Source organism: Pipistrellus hanaki (assembly GCF_964339955.1).
Source record: "Pipistrellus hanaki genome assembly, chromosome: X".
Taxonomy (NCBI): Eukaryota; Metazoa; Chordata; class Mammalia; order Chiroptera; family Vespertilionidae; genus Pipistrellus; species Pipistrellus hanaki.
In genome coordinates this window covers 90,015,201-90,022,883 of record NC_140524.1, presented here as the reverse complement: position 1 = coordinate 90,022,883, position 7,683 = coordinate 90,015,201, and positions in this window count along the sequence as shown.

Here is a 7,683-nt window from a genome sequence, read left to right as displayed (position 1 = left end):
AGCTCTATCCTTGCATTCAGTTCAGCTTAGGCCTGCCAGGGTTAGACTCACCCCCACTTATTTCTATTCAATGTAACAGAAAAGAGGCCATCAGTGAAGGAGCAGATACCAGTCAGCAGAAGAGCAGGATTCCAGCCACTACCTGGAGACCAGGTGAGAACCCTGCATGAGTATCAAGGACCCAGGCAGCCCATGAAGGAGACGTTAGGGTCTTAGAGGTGTCAATTTCAAAGGACCAGAATAGAGGGGGCCCAGGACCTGCCAATATTTGACATGATGATTCTGGTAGTTAACTGAAAAGAATCCAACAGCAAGGGTGTTGACAAACTCATTAGTCAACAGAGCCAAATATCAACACTACAATTATTGAAATTTCTTTTTAGAGCTGAAAACCTACTTCCTTGCATGGGCCATGAAGTTTCAATCACACTGTACCTGCACGCCCGCTCAGTGTATTTTGTGGAAGAGCCACACTCAAGGGCCAAAGAGCCTTATGTGGCTCTTGAGCCACAGTATGCCAACCACTGCCCTATAACATGGGCTCCCCAGTGGAAATCCCTCTATTCTCATTCCTATACCCTCTAGGAAGGGCTGCCACGATGTCGTCTAAGGTCCCTTTCAATTGCCTCTCCAGGTTTCTCAAGGAACAGGGAGATCTGAATGGAAACACTGTGGGTTGTAGAACAGTGCCCTCCAGGAAACCTGGAGAGGCAGCCTTAGCTAAAGCCAAGGTAGAATCCATCTCACCACTGAAGGCACTCACATGATCTCCTTCTCCTTTATCCAGGTATCCCCATCTCCTGATTTCCTGTCCAGACTTCTGCCTGCTGTTCCTGACTAGTGACATCATGCCAGGTCGTCACAAGAGCAGAAAATGCCACCAGGCCCAAATTGAGCCTCAGAGTTGTGGCAATGCTCAGGCCACTGCAGAAGCAGCAAAAGAGTTCCCTCCTTCCTTCTCTACTCAGTGTGAAGGTATTAGCCAGGGTCTGCCTGTGGGTGGGTCATTGAACATTTCCCAGGGTCCTCAATGCTCACCAATCACCCCCAACTCTTTTGTAGCTATTGCTGGCCCTGAATCTGATAAAGCTTCCAGCAGCCAAGATGAGGATGAGGCTGACTCCTTTGGGGCCCCACTCTCAGTGGTGGATGATTTTGAAAAGAGGACTGAGGATTTGGAGCTTTTTCTTCTGTCAAAGTATAAGCTGAAACAGCCTATTATGAAGAAAGACATGCTGCATATTGTTGGGAAAGATTACCAAGACCGATTTTGTGAGATGCTCAAGAAAGCCTCTGATCGAATGGAAATTCTCTTTGCATTATACATCAATGAAGTCGACTCAAAAAATAACTCCTATGCCCTTGTCAGCAAGCTGAAACTCCCCAATAATGGGAGGGTGCGTCCTGGCAAGGGGTTCCCCAAGACAGGTTTCCTGATGCATATCCTGAGTTTGATCTTCATGCATGGCAACTGTGTCTCTGAAGAGTTCATCTGGAAAGATCTGCGTGGAAAGCATGTGTACCCTGGGAGGAAGCACTACATGTTTGGGGATCCCAAGAAGCTCCTCAACGATTTTGTGAGGCTCAAGTACCTGGAGTGCCACCAGGTGCCCCACAGTGATCCTCCATGCTCTGAGTTTTTGTGGGGTCCAAAAGCACACCTTGAAAGCAGCAAGATGGAAGTGCTGGAGTTTTTTGCAAAGGTTAATGGTACCCACCCCAGGGCCTACCCCCAGTTTTATGAAGAAGCTTTGAGAGATAAGGTAGAGAGAGCCCGAGCCAGAGAAGCAGCCATGGCTGCCACTACTGCCCAAATCAGAGCATCGTTCAGGGCCATGGCCAGTACAACCTTTCCACCCATAGAGAAATCTAAAGCTTGTTGTCCTTCACACCAGAATATATAACATAATATATAATATTATTGGAAGTGTAAAAGGATCCTTATTCTAGTTGTTGAGATAATGAAATATAAATAAAAAAGCATGAGTGTTCTTAGTTTTCCTTGTTCCTTTTCATCTCTAGTTTTGTAAAATTAACTTAGCTATACTGTGATATTTCAAGTTTATTGAAGAAATAGGAGGAATTAAAGCTTAATAAATTAGATCTTGTGTTTGCTGATTCTTTTTACCACACTGGCTCTTTATTTGCTCTTGGGGAGTCTCAGTGTTAGGACGTGGGAGACTAAAGGAAATCTAGCCACTTCTCATATAATTTGGCACCTACAAGTTGCATTCATACGAGGAAGATGTTGAAGCACCCTAGATCCTAGAGGTAATGTAAAAAGAATGGGTGAGGAAGAGGGTGTTCCTATGAGAGCAGTTAGAAATTTCCTGAGCAAGGCAGTTTGGGAATTTAGGTAACTGTAAGTCCTTAGTGGGTTGTAATTTTCATTTATGCTACGTGGTGGGCCAATGGGGGTTGTGGAAATGGTGAGCAGAGGCCTGACCTTCCTATGTTGTTCTTGAGAATTGGGAGACAAAGTGTGAGTTAGTCTGCTCTGTCTGCTCTAACAAAATACCACAGCCTGGTAGCTTAAACATTTTCACCCTTTGTGGCCTGGGAAATACACAATCAATGTGCTGGTGTATTAGGTTTCCAATGAGAGCTCTCTTACTTGCTTGCAGATGGCCTCCTTCTCCCAGTGTCCTGGCCAGGTAGAGAGAGGGTTCTCATCTCTCTTTCTCTCTTGTGCTTCTTAGAAGAACACTAACGGTATCCTGGACACCCCATCCTGATGATATCAACTAAACCTAAGTACTTCCCAAAATCTCCTCCTCCAAACACCAGCACACTCAGGGTTAGGACCTCAAAATGTGTCGTAGTATTTCAATCAAAGGAAAGGGAAAACTAGTGTTACATGGGGTTTGGGGTACAGACTCCCCCTCCTTGTGGGCTTTTGCCCTATAAAGTTTGAAGGATAAACTCATGGACTAAAAGGCTTCTTTAGTAAAAAATGTGAAAGTTTATTGGAAACATATACAAACTTTGCCTGGGTAAGTATCCCCATTGGCACTTCCATGGGAGTAGGTCCCCAAATAGAAAAAACCTGCTCCTTGTCACTCTAATGGGGAAAAAATATCCTAAAATTTTTTGTGTGTTTTTTTCTCCAGATTTATAAAAGCTGTAGCTCTTTGTCTGTTCATGACCCTTTCTAATTGGACCCTACTTTCTTTATGACCCCTGTGCTTTCCTAATTCGTCATTCTTCTGCAAAGTATCAGTTTCAAAGTCCAAAGTCCACATGGTGCCCCCTTCTTTTGTTTCTCCTTATCTTGAAACATTCATTTATCCTCTGTAAATGTGTGCCTTTCTCTTGTAACATTTCTCTATCCTCTCTTAGACACCTTTTGGTGTCTCCAAGCCCTCACCTATTCATTCCTCATTCATGGACCACCCCCTTATTCCTTGAAACTGCCTGTCTTGTCTCTAAAATTCCTTTCAGTAGCCATTGGGAAAAATGTCCAAATCAATTCTTCCTTCATAACAAGGCCTGTATAAAGGCAACTATTCACCAGAACCTAACTGACTTGGCTTTTTACTAGTTTAAACAATCAGAGAGAGATTAAAAAACATCATCTGTAGCCCCCTCCTCCTTCCATGAGGTGGAGAGTCATGCCTCTCTATAAGCTTGCTCAGCTCAACTTCCTATTTTACTGAAGAGGTTAAAACCTGAAAGGTACTTGTGAAGTCATAGCCCAAGGGCACAGGCTCACTAAAAATCTGAGACCCAATTATCACATTATAGGACATTCTACTCACACTCTATCAGCAGGATGAAGACTTAAAGAGCTTCACACCTCAGATTTTGGGACCTTATTTAAGAAGAACAGGGATGATGAAAATGAGGACACCATGGAAATTTAGCTTTTGACAAGCAAGGTTACACCACACAGTAAACATAGCCTGAATCCTGGCTAGGAAAACAAAACACTTCACACTAAAGGCCTACTTATCTCAGCAACTTTTACCCAATACATTTTTAGTTTTCCACAAAAAATTACAACACAAAACAAAAAACAAGATACAGTTTGCAGAGACAAATGAAGCATCAAATCAAATATAAGATATATTAGAATTACCATACAAGAAATTTAAAGTATCTATGATTCATATGCTCACAAATATAACAAAAAGTAAACAAAATGCAAAAATAAGTACAGATTGTAAGTAGAGAGATGTAAACTCCAAGAAAGAATAAAAAAGCAATACTAGAAATTCAACACAAAAAAGAAGTGGAGAAAGTCTTGTATCAGCTCATCAGTAGACTAAACATGGATAAGGAAAAACAATGAACAGAATAAATATTAATATAAACTTACAACAGAAAAATAAAAAACAAATAAGGCAGAAGAAAAGAGCTAAGAACTGTGGGATAATAGTGAAAGCTATATCATTTATGTGATAATAATACTAGAAGGAGAAAGAAGCAAAGATAGAGCTGAAATCTATATAAGTAAAAATGTGAATGTTTGTTTATTCAAAATCTTAAATCTACAAAAGTTCTTCACCGATTGCTTTGAAATTTTGACACAACATTGCATTTTGAATATGTGTGTGTTTCTATATACCTTACACCTACTATTATATAGATGCCACACCTGTGACAGGTAAAAACTTGTTTAAAAAAAAAACACACATCGCCATCTGTTGGACATAAAAGCAACACATGCTATACTAAATATTTTATGATTCCATTTCAATATTTCTGATTTATGATCCATTTACGATTTCCAAATTTCCAATTTTATGATTCCATTTCAATGTTGATAATGATCGAAGATTCATGCTTAATAATCGTGAACAAAGTTCTCAATCAATTGGGAATGCCATCACTCAATCGATCTGCTGCTGCTTCTTCTTTCCATGTAGAATTGTGTCATGAACAAAATTACAACACGGGTGATCTTTTGTCATATGTGCAATCTAATATTCCTAAGCTAACACTTGAACAAAAAGGCATTTACGACCAAATAATGCAAACTGTCAATGATGGGGTTGGAGAAATCTTCTTCTTAGATGCGCCAGGAGGAACTGGTAAAACGTTTCTAACTAGAGTAATTCTGACAGCAATTTGATCCCAAAATGACATAGCCTTAGCTCTGTGTCATCCGGAATAGCTGTGACATTCTACCAGGTGGAAGAACTGCTCATTCTGCTTTGAAATTGCCATTGAACATGCAATTCATTGAAACTCCCACGTGCAACATTTCCAAAGCATCCGACATGGCAAAAGTATTGCAGAAATGCAAACTTATTGTTTTGGATGAATGCACAATGGCAAACAAAAAATCACTCGAGGCCCTTGATCGATCATTGCAAGATTTGCGTGGAAACATCAGACCATTTGGGAATGCATTAATATTGCATGCAAAATATTTCAGGCAAACATTACCTGTAATTCCTCGATCAACACCAGTGGACAAAATAAATGCTTGCCTGAAATATTCTACTTTGTGGTGACACGTAAAGACTTCAAAATTAACTACAAATATATGTGTCCAGCTGCAAATTGATTGATCAGCTGAGATATTCCCACATACATTGCTGGAAATTGGGAATGGGAAGGTGCCAGTTGATCTGACCTCAGGACGAATTTCATTGCCTCATAACTTCTGCAATTTAGTGATGTTAAAAGAAGAATTGGTTGAAAAAGTATTTCCCAATATTCAAACCAATTATAAGACTCACAATTGGCTGAGTGAAAGGGCTATTCTTGTGGCCAAGAACAAAGACATCTACAAACTTAACAATATTATTCAGTCTAACATTCAAAGTGAGGCAGTCACATACAAGTCCGTTGACACTGTTGTGGAAGCAGATGAAGTGGTTAATTGTCCAGCAGAATTTTTGAATTCACTGGGTCTGCCAGGGATGCCACCACACGTACTGCAATTGATAATTGGCATGCCAATTATCATTTTGTGAAATACCAACCAGCCAAAGCTTTGCAACGACACGCAGCTTGCAGAAAAAAAAAAAAAAAAAAAAGTAAAGAGCAATGTCATAGAAGCAACAATCTCATTCCTCTCATTCCTATGATTCCAACGGATATGCCATTTCAATTCAAGAAATTGCAATTCCCAATTCAATTGGCATTTTCCATCACCATTGACAAAGCTCAGGGCCAATCTTTAGAATTGTGTGGTTTATATCTAGACATGGGTTGCTTCTCACATGGACAATTATATGTTGCTTTTTCTAGAGTCGGCAAACCAGACAATCTCTATATCTGCACAGACAATGGAACAATAAAAAATATTGCATACCCATAAACATTGTGAAATTAAACATGTTAGAAACGTGTGCTTTCTCTCTTCTTTCTTTTCCATTTAACCAGACTGAGCAACAGCAATGCATGGCTGGGTATAGCTAATATATGAAATATTAATGACTGAGAATTTTCCAAAATTAATGAAAAACAAACAAACAAAAAAACACAAATCCAAGAAGTTTGAATACTTCCAAGAATTATCACTGCAATTACGTAGCAAATATTAAAATAGAAGGGGACAAAGGAAAGGATAGATATTATAAGCATGATCTTCTGGGCAGCTTCATAAGGAAGCAGCAAGTTTCACACTCCCCACAGAACCACTGGTCCATTTTCTGCAAATCAATGGGAAAAGGGGGAAAAAGAAGAGCAAGATGGGCATATGTTCAGTGAAGTTCTATCTATGTAGAGAAGGTGCTTGCCTACCAGTCTTGCCTGAAAAACCATGCATTGTCTAGAAGAGCAGAGCCACTGAAAACCCACCAAATCTTGAAGGCTTAGTTGGTTAAGGTCCTAGCTGTACTGAAGAGACAAAGTTTTCACCCTCTTGTTCTTCTTGCCTTACTCCTGCTTCCTCCAACTTGCATGGTTCTTGACATGCACTCACCTGCCAAGTGGTCTAAGCAGCTACATGGCCCATGGTCAGGCAGACTCTATATCAAGCATGTCAAACTCAGAGGCTATCATGTGCCACATAAACAAAGTTTAAGTTCATGCAGGCTGCTAAAAAACAAAAGCTTCAATTTCCATAAAAATGTAGGTTTATTTTGATAGAGACCTGTTGAATACTAAGGGCTAAAATAAATGAATAATTTATTTTAACATAAAATAATAGAACATTTTATTAAAAGTTAATATTTTTCTTGAACATTAACTTACCAGACATAGAATAACTGCACAAATTAATAAACTTAATGCAAATAAACCTATTTTTCTTGCTCTCCAAAAGCAAAATATCTCCTGTTACACACTCCAAACAAGCCAGTCCAAGAGCAATGATGTGGCAATTGGCTGATAAAATATTTCCTGTTAGTATTAGTGGAGAGAAATGGTGCACCTACATGTAATTCATGCACCAGGCCTCTAGTTGATAATAAAATTGATAAACGGCTAGCGAGGTTAACTAAGACAGAGAAGACAGAAATTACTAATATCAAAAATAAAAATGGGCTATAGCTAATGATTCCATTGGCATTAAAATGATAATAAAGAAATCTTAGGCCGAGACCGGTTTGGCTCAGTGGATAGAGCGTCGGCCTGCGGACTGAAAGGTCCCAGGTTAGATTCCGGTCAGGGGCATGTACCTCAGTTGCGGGCACATCCCCGGTAGGGGGTGTGCAAGAGGCAGCTGATCGATGATTCTCTCTCATCGATGTTTCTGACGCTCTACCCTCTCTCTTCCTCTCTGTGAAA